General features: G+C 34.8%; 1 protein-coding gene across 2 annotated transcripts in view; it reads right to left on the bottom strand.

Moving 5' to 3' along the window:
- The window catches only part of unc5cb (unc-5 netrin receptor Cb), a 245,875-nt gene that overhangs the window by 217,846 nt on the left and 11,480 nt on the right, over positions 1-16,549 (bottom strand). The gene's annotated exons all lie outside the window — the stretch shown is intronic.

Here is a 16,549-nt window from a genome sequence, read left to right as displayed (position 1 = left end):
TTTTGTGGTCCAGGGTCACATTTTTTAAAAATAACACAGTTGAAATCTTGCGAGAACACATTAACCAGCCTTCTCTTACAGTGAAAGCATAAATGACACATGAAACGTTTTCAAATCAACATCAAATTTGAATTTAAATGAACATACAGTATAAGTTCTTCCGGCCTTCTTATGACAAGTCAGCTTTAACGCTAGCGCTTAATTAGCCGTCCATGCAACCCGTTCCAAGATCCCAGGAAACGGAGGCGGCTCAGGAAGCGACTTTGAATAGGATTACAGGAGACTAACATCACTCAGACGCTCGGGCGAAAACAAACACGGCTTTGAAGGCAACGGCCGGCGGACGGGGTCCTGGACTCGGCCGGCGCACCTGACAGAGAGGGACAGGGCCACCGACAGAATAAACAGCAGGATTAATGTCGTCCCGAGCGGATCTCTCCCACGGATACTCCCCTTTTCTCCCGCTAAGGGATTATCTGTCAGAGCCTGGCTGAATCACCGCTCTAGACACCCTCGGCTGTCTCTGGTCGTTGGCACGGCTCTCAGTCACAGCGCTCAGTGCTTCTCCAGGCCAGATCGGTTTATCATTAACCCGCCCCACCGGTGAGTAATGCGAAGTAGACAAGGACAATGACAAAACGACCTTCTGTCTGCGTGCGAGATGCCCGACCACCCCTACGCTTCCTCGCGAGCATATCTGATGACCCCCCATCCCTGACAAATCCGCCCCCGGGGAGCGTCCCAGACACGGATACCCCTGTCCGTCGTAATTGATCACGGGACGTCAGCTGGCAGGTAGAGCTGTGAAGAAAGAGGCTGGGGAGATAATGATTTAAGTGACTTTGTAGAGGTCAGAGGTTCGAGACGGAGGTCGCGGGGGACTCTTGTTTGGTTTACTTTGTCAGCGGCGAACGCTTTTGTTCTCTCCGTATCGACAAAGAAATTCTGCTGCAGCAGAACTGCGCTTCAGCCCATCATTATAAATCAGCCTGTTAAGAGTTATAAAATTTTAAAGAGCTGCTCTCTGGATTCACTCAGGGGTCTCCATTAAAGAGACTGGAACAGATGACGGCCAACACGGCAACAAAGCGAGCCGCACGTCTCTTGCAGAATTACCTAGCAACTCTAAATACACTTCATTTACTTCCTTAATAAACGTTCCTGCTATTGTGATTGATTCATCGATGCGTGTTGTTCTAAGAGAAAAATGTGCCTTCATAACCTTTCATTGAAATATAACATCTTGTTCCACCTCTGAGACCAGGTCCTGTTTGTCTGACAACACCAAATCCTCACACAATCAATTCCTGATGGATAAAGTCAACATTTATGTTTCAGAAACACAGGTTGTGAATGCAATAACCTGTTAAAGACTAACAAATGCGCCCTAACAAAAGTCCCTGTAAGTGTGTGTTTACATTATTTTTACTGTAATATTATAAATTACATTTGCAAACAACCCATAAGCTAAGATAAAGATAAACTGCATGATGCAAATAAACAAACACATTCCATTACTGGAATAAAATTTGTTTAAATGGCTTTTCAAGGTGATTTAATTTTGTTCTTCAAATAGATGTACTAAAATAACTACACCTACAGACATGTAAAATATATACACACGCATGTATATAAAACGAGAAAAACACAACAAAATTACAAAAATTTAAATGAAAACAAAATATAAAAATAAAAACTATTCAAACTAAAAAAAATTAAAACTATTCAAAATAAAAATTATAACAGCATCACAACGATACTAAAATAACACTGGCATGTGTCCTGAAAGAACCTGTGAGTGTATTATTTTTACTGTGATATTATCGTAATATTCAGTCGTAAGTAACACGGGTATATCTGTATATCTGACTAACAAATGTGTCCTGGAAGTCCCTGGAAGTGTGTGTTTACATTATTTTTACTGTAATATTATAAATTACAACCAATATATCAAATTATAGAGCTGAAAATATTGCAATCAACCCAATTTCCATAACATAAGCTAAGATAAAGATAAACTGCATGATCCAAACAATAAAACCCATTGCATTACAGGAATGAGTTTAAATGGCTTTTCAAGGTGATCTTTTAAAGAGAAGCTTTACAGTTATTATAGTTAAAATACATATTTTATTTTAACTAATTACCAATAAAACCTGATTTTAATTTTTTCAACTATATGTACTAAAATAACTACAATTAAAACTCATATAAAATTGATAAAAGCTAAAATATATAAAATATATGCACACGCATATATGAGGAAAACAAAATATAAAAATAAAAACTATTCAAACTAATAATAAAAATTATAACGGCATCTCAATGATACTAAAATAACGCTGGCATGTGCCCGAAAGATCCTGTGAGTGTATTATTTTTACTGTGATATAATCAAATTTATGACCACAAAACCTGTCGTAAGTATCACGGGTATATTTGTAGCAATAGCCAACCATACATTGTATGGGTTAAAATGATCAGTTTTTCTTTTATGCCAAAAATCTTTAGGATATTAAGTAAAGATCATGTTCCATGAAGATCTTTTGTCAATTTCCTACCGTAAAACCCAATTTTTGATTAGTAATATGCATTGCTACGAACTTCATTTGGACAACTTTAAAGGTGCTTTTTTTTTTTTTTTTTTTTTTTACACCCTCAGACTCCAGATTTTCAAATAGTTGTATCTCGGTCAAATATCTATCCTATCCTAACAAACCAAACACCAGTGGAAAGCTTATTTATTCAGCTTCCAGATGATGTATAAATCTCAATTTTAAAAATTTGACCCTTATGACTGGTTTTGTAGTCCAGGGTCACAAATACATTATTTGAAAGCTTTAAGATTCAAGAGCTGATAATATAAACCTCATTTCCATAAGATGAATTGCATGACTCAAAGAATGAAACACAGGGATTGTTAATGCACTTTTTGGAGGCGTCCCTAAACTACCAACCATCTTGGCAAGCTCTGAAGAACTGTAAGACACGTAACCGGATCTTTGCCACAATGCTGTTCCTCACAGAGAATCTCTCATCTGTCGGTAGAATGCATAGTGAGCATCATGTAAAGTGAGACGCAACGATCCAGTGATTATATCCCTCCATCCCCCCGCTCGACGCTGTACGTACACATTAACCCCATTAAACGCATTCCTCCGTCTACATGCCCAAAGCCACCGAAAACACAGAGAAAACATGAAAAATGTCAGCGTGTGGCAAATGCACGACAGGCTGTAATTTTTTGTATGTTAAAATACTTGCTCAGAGTAAATACTTTATTTTTGCTTTGACTTATTGCTTTTCTAAGTGGCTTTGGATAAAAGTGTCTGCTACGTGCACGCTGTAAATAAACCATTGGAGTAAGCCATTATCTTTGCACTGTGAAAAATGATCATTTGAAGCTGTAAATAAAGGCTACTGGAGTATGTTTTACGTCCCCAGTATTGTAAACGAATCATCAGTGCATGTTATTCTTAGAGAAAAATGTGTCTTCATAATCTTTCATTCAAACATAACAATGTAGTCGACTTTGTGATCAGGTCCTAATTGTCTGACGTCACTAACTAATCATTTTCGGTCTTACAAAGACAATTTACACCATACAATCAGTTCCTGACGGATAAAATCAACATTTTTGTTTCTTGCTGAATATCCCATTTCACTCAGAAATACATCACATTACATTACAGGAATAAAATGTGCTGTGAACACCTTTTCACAACTACTTTTTGTGCAATGATTTTCTAAATTAAAACTAATGTATCACTTGAAAGCTTTAACACTCAAAACTCAAGAGCTGAAAATATTGCAATCACACTTCTATAATGTAAACTACACATTTAGGATTTAATGGCGATTTCAACCTTTTAAAGAGCAGCTTTACAAATACAGGGTATGTGACAGGAATGTTAGTTAACTAAAAAAAAAAAATAATAATAATTTGCTGTTGTTTTTAAAATGAATGTTAACTGAAATTATTATAATTATTATTTTTTTTATATTTATTACAAACATTTTATTTCAGCTAGTTGCCAATTAAACATTTCTCATTTTTGTTTAGTCTAACTTTATAAACTAAAATAACAAAAACTGACGTAAAAACTATATAGACGTATTAAAAAAATAAAGTACAATAAAATTACGAAAAACACGAAAATAAAAACAAATTCAAATTATTAAAAAAAAAAAAAAAAAACTTTTTCTAAGTGATACTAAAGTAATATAAATGTATTAATATATTATATAATATATTACTATAAATATATTAATATAAAATTGATTAATAGTACCCAGATGAATGTTAAAATAAAAAGTAATAAATAAAAATAAAAAAAATGCTTTAGAATGCAAATACATGAAAAAAAAGGTTGCACAACTTTATAAAATAAAATAAAATAAAATAAAATAAAATAAAATTTGAACTAAATAAATAATAAATATAAAATATTTTTTATATTTATATATTGTTTTTAAGTGATACTAAAATGATACAACTGTACTATTTTTACTGTGATACAAAAATTACTGTTTACAAGCAATACATTTGAATGCTTCAAAGAATCAATTCCTGATGGACAATTATAAAAATCTTGTTTCTTGTCAAAAAGTGTATTTCACTCATAAACACATCACATTACAGGAATAAAATGGGTTGCAAATGGCATTTCATGATGGTTAAAAAACCTATTTCAGTCTTTCTACGAAAATGTCATGTTTAATTCAGTGTGTTACTTGCCATTTCTTTGTAATTGTTTGAAATTCACTAGCAGTTTCTGAGTGAAAATGGTCTCAAAGTCAATCCTAGAAAAGGTACTGGAGAAAAAGCCCAGTCATTATGTTTTGGTGATGCCAGAAATGACACACTTCACCTTTAAGCGCACAAACCGCTTTACAGAAAGAGGCTGTAGAGATCTAATGACGTCAAACAGCTATTTTCAAAGTTCGAGAGAAAAAAAGCCCAGAAAGAAAGAGTCTTTCTCTAAGCAGCAGTGAGAAATGAGAGCAGGAGATTATAAGCCTGGTGTGGTTCTCCGGCATATTCTTGGCTGGAGAATGAAGACAGATAGCAGGCACGAAGGGCTGGAGAAGCCGGAGGGGAGGGAGGCAAGAGAACGACTGCGAAAAACAGGCCACACTGCTGGGCGTGGAGCACAATAGGGATGAAATATGGTGGCGAGCAGAAAGATGCTGATTAGTGGAAGGCTTCCCGGAAAGATCTACCAACCTAAGAAGCGAACTCCCCCTCGCAAAGACGCTTTCCACGGCCGCCCGTGGCTTCGGGGGAGATTTCGGCCCGCGCTCCATCCTTCCATCCGGATCGGCCCTTAATCTGGGTATCGGGAGCCTTCGGGGCCGCGGAGGCTGCGATTAACGACGGCAGGGAGATTGTATGTTCCTAATAGTTACAGCCTCCAAGTGGTGTAACGCAATTACAGGGGCTGCAGAAGAACAGCTAATGTGCATGCAACGAGCAGCCTGATATGGATCAGCTATTGAGTTGGCTGTTTTTAATTCACTTTCCAGCACAAAAACCGGGGCATTAGTTAGATTAGATGGGCCCCGGACGGGAGGGGCGGCTGAGGCCCGGTGGAGGGCAAGTGAATTTGTTTAGTGCCGCCTGTCAATTACCATCTGAAACCTTCTGCTGAACGCTTATTTATCTTCAGAGGTGAGGGGAAGGGGAAAAAAGACTCGACAGGACAAAACAAGGCCCGAACGCAATTAATAAAGAGACTGTCCGTTGACGAGGGCTACTCACGACCGTGGGTGAAGCCATTTGGGTTATGACCATCAAAATGATGTATGAGGCCACATCCGAAGCTGCTGCTTTAATGTATTCTGATCGGAGCAGAAAGGTCTGGGCGAGTGCAACCGTTCCTCACTAATGCAAAACAAGACAATAAGCAGGCTAAAAGTGCTTGAAAGGCAGCAAAAGTATAGTTCAACTGTGGATAAATACTAGCTCTGCTTACGGAGATTAATAGTACTGAATGGATGTAAGAAAGAAAAAGCCAATTAGCTTCATAAGCAAATTCAGAATGCAAATACATGCAAGAAAAAAAGGATGCATGATTTGCCGATTTTTTAATAAAATAAAATAAAATAACACAAAAATATTTAAGTACTTAAGGAAATAATATAATCGTATCAAATGCAGCAAAACAGTAGTATTTTTCTATATTTTCTGTGCTAGTCCTTATAATAATAATAATAATTCATTATTCAGAAATTCAGAATGCAAATCTGTGCAAGAAAAAAAGGATGCATGATTTGCCGATTTAATACAAAAAATGTAAAATTTTTACTAAATAAATAATAGAAATATAAAATATTTAAGTACTTAAGAAAATAATATAAAAGCATTAAAAGTAGCAAAACAGTAGCAATTTTTCTATATTTGCTGTGCTAGTGCTAATAATAATAATACATTATTCAGAAATTCAGAAAGTAAATACATGCAAGAAAAAAAGGGATGCATGATTTGGCGATAAAATGAAATAAAATGAAATAAAATAAAAAAAATATATATAATAAAATAAATTAAAAAATTATTAAGTACTAAAGAAAATAATATAATAGTATTAAAATTCAGAATGCAAATACATGCAAAAAAAAAAGGGATGCATGATTTGGCAATTTAATAAATAAAATAAAATAAAATAAAATTAATTTAATTTAATTAAATAAAAATCTAAAATAAAAAGTACTTATATATACTTAATAATATAATAGTATTAAAAGCAGCAAAACAGCAGCAATTTTTTTTATATTTGCTGTGCTAGTGCTAACAATAATAATAATAATAATAATAATAATAATAATAATAATAATAATAATAATAATAATAATAATAATAAATTATTACTACTAATAATAATACAAACTTGTACAACGTTTTTAATGGCAACAAAAGAGTAGCAATAAATTATGGGTAAAATAAAAAAATATGCCTTTTGAAACTGATAAAAAAGATTTGCCCGGTTTCACAGACAGGGCTTAGCTTAAGCCAGGACTAGGCCTTAGTTAAATTAAGATATTTAAGCTTTTATAAAAATTCCTTAGAATAAGATATTACAGAGCTGCAATCAATGGGAAATGCAAGTCAGAGTTGTTAAAAAGACTGAAGTAACTGTAAAAAACTTATAAAGTGAGTAAAAGTAATAGAATTTCAGTACAGTGCTCATCTGAGAGTCATAATGCAGCAGGGAAAATTAGCGACTGCAGCCCGCAGAAACGCACAGATGAGTTGGGCGAGTGTGTTAGTTTCTGCGACCAGCTGAGAGAATGAAAACGAACAAATGATCAAAAAGCGCCGCGCCGTGCAAAGAAACAATGCTGCTGAAATCTGCATATGGCCTACATTTCTTTGTTTTGAGCGCACTTTAAAAAAAAAAAAAAAAAAAAAAAAAAACCTTTATGACTTTGTTCTCTCATAGAAACAATTATTTTATGAGCACGGAAAACCGTTCTGATGCAAACGGAAACGCTTGAAACTTTCACCTTCGGGGAGGCTGGGAAAGGCCATGCGAGACCTTGGTTAACAAATCATTATCAGCTTCATCTCTTCCATATCTGGTGAGAAACTCGAACCGGCGGTTTTTCCCCCTCTCACAAAACGGCTCTTACAGCACATTCAGCTGGTTAAACAGAAAAGAAAATGGGCTACTGTTTTCACCTACAACCCACACGCACACATAATCGCAACAATATGGGGGAAAAATCCAGGCACGCCAGCTCAATGATATAAAGTTACTGTGGCTGCAGGGAAAATGCTTTTTATCATTTGCAGATTACACAACACAGGGGACTTTTCTGTAACCCCGAGACCACCGGGACGCAGACAATGAGCGACTGTGACTGATCTCGAATACACTAATCACAAACTATCCGTCACAGACTCGCAGTACGTCAATGCGCATTTCTCGGGAACCTGAAGAACGACCAGAGAAAGGTAAAGAGACTGAGATATGAGGGCAGACCAGACAGAGCCTCAGGAGCACTCGAGACGAAATAACGGCGTTCCTCCTCGCTTTTATACATCAGTCGAGCCTCTGGTTTGGGTCGAACACTGACCCTCTCTGCACTGGCGACTGCTTTCAGATAAAAATGGCTCTCAGATGTCACTCATTTCTATTTCGCTGGCTGTTTACACTCTTGAGAGTCTGAGCAGAGATTGCAGAAACTCTATCCTGTGTTCTGTCAGGCACTATAGAAAACAAACGAGAGAAAACGCGCGCTACAAAGTAAATATTCATGCCCATATTTCACGTGCCTACGTCGCTAAAATTCAACCGGTGTGGAAACAACTGCCAGAATGAGAAATCGGCTGAAACCAGACGCGGCCTGTTCCTGCTATTTCTTGCGTTCCTACTAAACGCAGCACAAAAGAGATCAGATTTCCACACAAAATCATTTGCACATGACAAGGAGGGGATGAGAAAGGAAACATGTATATGCGCAGGGGGAAAATGCGAGCTTTTCAGCTATTGTTTTACAGACTTGAGGTTTTGATTTCCATATACAAATAGCAAGGGGAAAAAGAGGAAAAAATAAAAATAAAAAAATCGAGCCAGAGAAGAAAAGTTGTGCAGAGAAGAAATAAAAATTATATAAATATATATATAAATACTTTTAGGGGTAAAAATGGTACAAACTGTCCTTTAAAAGGGTTTACACACTAAAAAAAAAAAAAAAAAAAATTAACAAAATTTAATTAAACAGATAAATATATAAGGGCCAAAGACATTAAAATGTCAACAAAAGGTGATTTTATGTCCACAGAAAACATATTAAAGGTAGGTAAAGTGTCTACTTTCAATACGTTTTTGGAGAATAAAATGTCAAAATTTGGTTGAAATAATGTTACATTGTCATTCAGTGTAACAATATTTATGTTAAAATTCAAACACCACCCTTATTCTGACGTGTACATATTAAAATATAAAAGAATGAATATACAAAATAAATAAAAGCATTTTACATTTTATTGTGTTCACATGAGTAAAAAAATCTTCCTGACAAATGGGCAAAATGTAGCAAATGTAGAATTACTAGTATTTGTATTTAATACGTCATAAATTGATTTTTGTTGATATTATACTATATTATTTTATATTAGAACCTTATATATATTTTAAATAAATGTAAATATATTTATTATAATATACTTTATATTATATTATATTATATTAAATTATTACATAAATTATATATATATATATATATATATATATATATATATATATATATATAGATATAGATATAGATATATAGATATATATAGATAGATAGATTTTATTATATTTATTTATTTATTTATTTATTATGAATATATAAATAAGTACCTTATATATGCATGTGCATAAGTATGTTAGAGTAGTAATACGCTCTTTTAAGGTATTATTATGACATTTTAGGGTTAAATAAGATACAAAGATGCACTTTAATGGTACAATTTTGCACATTATTTCTGTTAATCATTTATATTAAACATTAAATATAATATTAAATCTGAAATATAAAAGCTATATTAATGCACCAGCTGTGCCGCTGCAGATATGAGCCTCTGCTGAATCTCTGTTATACTGTGACTTGAGGTTTTAATTTCCATATACAAATAGCAAGGAAGACGTTCAAGAATAGCAGTTATTATATCTCTGAGTTTAAGAGGAAACCGGAGAGTTTGCGCTTTCCTGCACTCCCTCTTCATTCTGTTTACTGCTTCCTTTCTGACCCAAATCATTTCTGTGTATGCATTGTATTAAATATAAAATATAAAATAAAATAGGGCAAAACAACTTCACATTATGTAACACTTAAATGTAAAAAAATGACATACGATTTTGATTATGACACTGATTTTGAGTATGAAATACTCAAAAAAAAAAATACTATACATTTGAAACTGTTATAAAATAGCACAAAACTGTGACCGCATGTCATAAATCTGTATTAATGCAGCAGTTGTGCAGCTGCAGATATGAGTCTCTGCTGAATCTCTGTCATACTGTGACTTGAGGTTTTAATTTCCATATACAAACAGAAAGAAAAACAGTCAGGAATAGCAGCAGTTAATATATCCGAGTTTGAGAAGAAACCGGAGAGTGTGCGCTATCCTACACTCCCTATTCCTCCTATTTACTCCTCTTCCTTTCTGGCCCAAATCGTTGCTGTTGTTGGCGCTGAAGCTCAGCGCTGGAACACGGCGGTACAATAAAACATTTCCCTCACAACAACAACAATAAAGCACAAAAATGTAACCAGTAAAGTGCAGAACTTCTGCAGTTTTATTGAAAGAACAACCGTGTGGAGATTTACTGACGTGTTTTCTCACAAACGTGAGAGGTAAAAGTGGGCGGCGGGTGAAATTTATGTGCGCGGCTACTGAAGGAAAGCGTTCAAGGGCCCGTAACTCAAATCTGACAACGGCAGCGGCGTTCTGCACTTCGCACTCGTGAACGAGCGAACCGCTGTTCCCTCTAAACAACTCGCTGGTCCAGTGCCAGAGAAAAACTGGCAGGGTCGCCCGGCGCCCCTCGGCCAAGAATCGATACATTTCCTGTGTCATGGGTGAATCCCTGCGTTTGCGTGAGAGCGTGTTCGAGAGCAGTTAATGCACGGCGAACCAGCCAGCGCTCATTACGGCACAGAGTTTATGACCCCTGACTGACAGAGAGAAGCCGCCAACTGCATCCTGCAGACAGACGCGGCTAAAAATGTCACAAGTTAATAATGAATGCACAGGCACATACACATTAACAAAGCATGGCAGCGACACTCGGGTGGGCGGCGGGACTGAATCACGGCGTGAGTAATGCTATATCATACTATATCACTATATCACTGCATAGTTATTTATACTGGAATTTCGCAAAAAAAAAAAAAACAAATGGGTCATGTATTAATAATTGCATATTTAAACATATTTCCAGTGAATTAAAACATTGACAGTCACAAACCCTAATTAGTTCTACAGACATAAAATAAGGAAACATAAAAAGTATTAAATTACATTACATTACATTACATTACGCACACTGACAGAAAAGTCTTTGTGCAGTTTTTCAGAGAATGTATTATATTAATTATTAAACATATCAAACACTTAAGTTTAAAAAAATTAAAATACTAAAAACTAAAAAAAAAAAAAAAAAAAAAAAAAAAATTAAATTATATTATATTATATTATACACTGTCAGAAAAAGTGTGTTCCTTTAAATGTATGGTCTTTGCACAGATTGCATTATATTAAACATAATATAAAAAAAAAATCAGCTTTACATCATATAGCACTTAAGTTTAAAAAATAAAAATACTCAACTGTAAAAAAAAAAATGTATATTAATATATTATATTATATTTTATTATATTATATTCACTCTAACAGGGATTTTTGCTTTTTTTTTTAAATCATGTATTTTTTTATGTACTTTTTTTCCATTTACAAAAAATAAAAACAAATATAAACATACATTTAAGGGATAAAAAGTTGCAAAGTTGTCATTATAAGGGTTGTGTGCACATCAAAGTTAGTGAAATTAAATTTATGAAAAAAATCTATATGTTTTTTTAAATTGTAAAAATTAAAAACTTAATTTGTAATTTTGTTGTTGTTGTTTTTGTTTTTTAAACCCCTAAATTGTGCATATTAGTATCTTACAGTGGTAATATGCACCTTTTAGGTACAACTACAAACCTTTTAGAGGTAAATAAGGTGACTCAGTGACCTATTGTACAACCTATTGTACCTTTAGCAGTAAGATTTTTGCACTTTTTTTTTTTTTTTTTATTAAATATCATATTAAATATTTTTATTTAACAGGGCAAAAACAGCTTCACATTATATCATATTAAACGACAGTTTAAAAATACGTAAAAATAAATAAATAAATAAATAAAACTCACATTTGAGACCATTTTAAAATAGCACAAAACTGTGACCACGTCTCAATTTAAATCTATAATAATGCACCAGCTGTCATACTGTAAACACACCGTCTTACCTCCGCCCACCCCAACCTAACAGCTCTAGCACTACCTTAGAGGGAACCTTTTGTACAAGGAGTCAGAAATGGCTGCTTTCAGTCTGTTGTCAATAACACAAAGTCACTTTTCTGGTCCCTGTGCAGTCGCTCCATAACGCTGACTCTCCACTTTATCCAGTCGTTCTCCACTTCCATTACGCTTCCTATCGCTTTAAAGGAGGATATATTATTTATCTACTTCCCTGTCTATGTTTGGAGGGCCTCGTTTGGGCCGGTAAACTTGTTGTTGTTGTTTAGGAATGTTCACATCGTACGAAGTGCCCACAGGAGACGGGATTTTCATTTTGCCCTGATTCCAGTAGTTTTATTTTAATGGGCTTTTTAAATGCCCAGATTTAATCAGAGGATTCAGACCTGACGTTTTTCCGCTGCTTTTGCATCTCGGGCATTTTTTACGACGCGGCAGCGAAGGACGCAATTAAATGCAGTTCTGGGGCTTGTGTTTCGGCACACCCGCTCCTCATCGAGGGCCCTGTGATTAACGACGTTTAACGCTCTCAATGGACACCTTGCGCTCGCTTCTTGTCTTTGCACTTCAACTCAACGCCTTCCATTCTTGCACGGTCGTAGTATTGTTGTGATAAGCTTCTCCCGGCGGATACGACAGCATCAGGTCATGCAGAAAGCCTTCATTAAGGAGACTTACTACTGTACGATTCTCAATCGGGCTCCTGCAAAATTAGCCCCAGCGAGGATGGCCCAGTTAAGCACTCGCGGCTCGCGGGACCCTGGGGAAACGGGCCTGGAGATGTGACTGAACATGAAAGTGCTGAGTCCGGGTTTAGCGAGTGTGATATCACACACAGATAAACTAATGGTCCGACCACAGAGCAACTGCTTAGACATGGAAAACAGAGACAAACACGCAGCAAGATTAAGAGAAGCACAAGTTTTTGCATCCAAGAAAACAGAACATGCGAGAACATGAATCAAAGATAAAAGTAGTACGACACAGATAAATTCCCATTACTTTGTTCTGCACTACACATTCTAGATGCTTCCGAACGGATCGCACAATGTGCGGCTCTAATTTAGCACCTCATTTAACCGGCCGAAAAAACAACATTAAACATTGACATTGTGACACGCACTTGCTGAAGCCTTCCCGTAATGGCCCGCGCAGTTAAAAACTCTGCTTGGCAGTTTTGTAGATAACTAAAAAGAAGAAATATGGGGGGAATTATCCAGAAGATTGATTCTGGAGAGATGAATGCGTGCTATTCATGCATCTTTATCTGACAGGGCTTGTGCTCTCCGGGCCTTGGGTTTAGTTATTCTCTCTGACAAAACATGTTTGGGCCAGGCTGAGGATATGTCAGGAGGCGAGCGCTTCATCACTGTCTGACGGAGAACTGATAGGCTACGCGATCCAGACGCGAGGATCAGTCTAAAAGCCCCAAATGGAGAATGATAACCTGCTGAAATCCCCCTGCATCGGGTTCGTCTGACGCTGGGCCCCTCTGCTCATTCATGTAAAGTTACTTTCTTAACATATGCTCCTATCATTAGCTAAAAGTATTTAAAACATTTTTGTTAACCGAAATAAAATAACATCATTATTAGATTTGAAAAAAAAAATAATTTTGTCTTGGCAACCAACTGAAAAAAAAAACTAAGTTAAAGCACTAAAATAAAAATAAAACTTAGATAATAATAATAATAATAATAAAACCTTAGCTGCAGTATTTAAAAAAAAAAAAAAAAAAAAAGACAAAAGCACGAAAAAAAATTCTAAAAAAGAAAACTGAAAATATAAAAATAACTGCAAAATCAAAATATTAATAAAATATATAAATAATAATAAAGTAACACTGGATCCTGGTTTTACTGTGCACAATTTGTGTATATTATTACAAAGAAAAAAGTCTATTTAGTTTGCAATAGATAAAATCAAGTTTGCTTCACATTCTGCAAAAAAAAAAAAGCTTAAAAAAATATCATAGTTCATTATTTATAATAATGAATCTATACATGTTCTGTGTCATGGGTGAAAAAAAAAAAAGATAAAAGCACAAAAAATTACTAAAAATTAGAAGAAAAAAAACCCCGAAAATATAGAAAATAATAGCCAACTCAAAATATTATTAAAATACATAAATAATAATAAACAATAATAAATGTAACACTAGATTCTGGTTTTACAGTGCATAATGTGTGTATATTATTTTTTAAAGAAAAAAAAAAACAAGTCTATTTAGTTTGCAATAGATAAAAATCAAGCTTGTTTCATATTCTGCAAAAAAAAAAAAAAAAAAAAAATTCCAAGCATGCATTGCAGCATAAAATAATTATGTGGTAACTACTAATAAACAAAACTACACAAATAATGGCAAAATCACTTTCACTCAGAAACTTCTTGTAAATTTCACAAAAAAAGCACAAAGAAATGTCACATAATACATTTTATTAAAAATGACATTTTGAAGTAGAAAGACTAAAACTCTATTTTCTTGCAAAAACATACTCCAATAACTCTGGAGTAAATTTTTTTCCTACCTAACATAATGATGAAATAATGAGGTTTGCAGGTCCCTGCATTGCTAAATGCCAAAACAAAGTTCATTAGATGAACAAAAGTTAAGTTAGCAGTAGTGTTGTCAAAAGACCCGGTACTTCGGTACCAAGTCGGTACTAAAAAAAATTAAATGATACGGTACCAGGTTTTCTTAAGTACCGGTGGTACCGAGCACCCGGTCAACCCGGTTCTTACTGCGCTATGCAAAAAGTGCGCAGTTGCGTCTTCTTCATAAAAGCAGAAAGACACGGCGACCGGTGGTGCTGCTGATGCGGCTGCTCTGAATCCGCTTGTTGAAAAGAAAGGAGGAAGGAGCCATGTGTGGAAATATTTTGTTTATTTATTTGCGACTGATGACAAGGGCAACATCATAGATCATCAGAAACCCACTTGCAAACGGTGTCATCGAAGTTCTCTCTCAAAAGGAGGAAATACATCGAACTTAATAAAACACCTCAAAGACCGACACCCAGATTTAATGAAAGTTCAAGCAGGTAAGTTTTAATTTTATTTTATATTTAGAGCTTCTGTTATAAAAATTATACGTTAAATAAACATCGCCATTTGCTTAGTTAATCGTTAGCATAAGCGCGGCTAATGCTAACGCGAGAATTAGAATAAACTTCTTTATTAAGTGTTTAATGCTCCTATAGCATTTATTAAAAAAAAAAAAAAAAAACAGGACATGATAGTGTACTATTTTTACACACCTGAGGCTTTTAAATGACCCGTGTAGCTAAAATATGTGTGTTAGAGAACAAATGTACAAATGTATGGTTAATGCCTTAAAATCGGTCCATCAGAAAAGCAGTTCTAGGCTATGAAATATAGTTTGCGCAGTTTGATTAAATAAAAGTACAGTCAAATACAGTCCTGTATAGTTTGGTAAAAGATACTATTCATTAACATGACTTAATATATTATCTAACATAAATTTACAGTGAGTGAACATTAATTAATGTGTGTGAATGTTGTTTTATACAAACATTTGATCGTTCATGTTTGTTTATTGTGCGTGAAATAATGTCAACAGATACAACTTTTAATTTAAAATAAATTATGAATACATTTTGAAATTAAGAAGAATAATTGCTATGTAACACTTGTTTATTAAGTCATGTTAAATGGGGTCTTTTTGTAAAGTGTTTTTAATACGACAGTTTCCGTCTGTGTAACATTGATATCTTACACTCAGTATAAGTAATCTTATCTAACTTTGTTATAAAAAGCTGAGGTTTGTTATTTACTGAAAAGTTATATATAAAGTTCTGTTTAGCTGGTGTCAATCTAATATTGCACTTAGTTAGACTCAGCCCATTGTTTTACTGAAGTATATTATATTTCCTTTTACAGCTGCAGGCTGAGGAAGACCACGAACCAAACTCCTAAGCAGACAATGGTTCCAGATGCTTTTGAGCCGCAGAAGTACGACGAAAAGGCAAGAAAACTGAACCGAGCTGTTGCTGAATTCACATGTATGGATTAAGTGCCAGTTTATACAGTGAAAAATGGGGATTCCAGCAAATGCTTCATCACCTCAGCTCAAAATACCAGCTTCCAAGTCAAAACTTTGTTTTATTTTTGTTCGTTATAAATAAAAATAGTGTGTTGTTCAATTCATGTTTTTGTGTTTTGATTTGGTACCGAAATTGGTACCGAGAACCGTGGATTTTCACTGGTATTGGTACCGAATACTGAAATTTTGGTACCGTGACAACACTAGTTAGCAGCGGTTAGTTAAGTTTACATAACAAACAGACTGTTACTTTTTCAGTTAGGTCAATGTTTTTTTTCCACAGTGCAGAAATAAACTGGCTGTGAAAGACATTTCACGTCGACTTTAACTAAGAGCTTCTCCGCTGCCCACGAAGCACCTGTCCATGATCATAAAAACACAACTGCAGGTCTGTGCATTAAACTTCAAGTAAAATCAAGCTTAAACAAGGAGCCTGGCCTGAGGTGGCGTTTCTCTAATGACCCATCATGA

This window comes from Labeo rohita, chromosome 10, assembly GCF_022985175.1.
Source record: "Labeo rohita strain BAU-BD-2019 chromosome 10, IGBB_LRoh.1.0, whole genome shotgun sequence".
Classification (NCBI taxonomy): domain Eukaryota; kingdom Metazoa; phylum Chordata; class Actinopteri; order Cypriniformes; family Cyprinidae; genus Labeo; species Labeo rohita.
The sequence above is the reverse complement of the archived record's forward strand: the minus strand, read 5'-3'. Positions and strand labels throughout refer to the sequence as shown.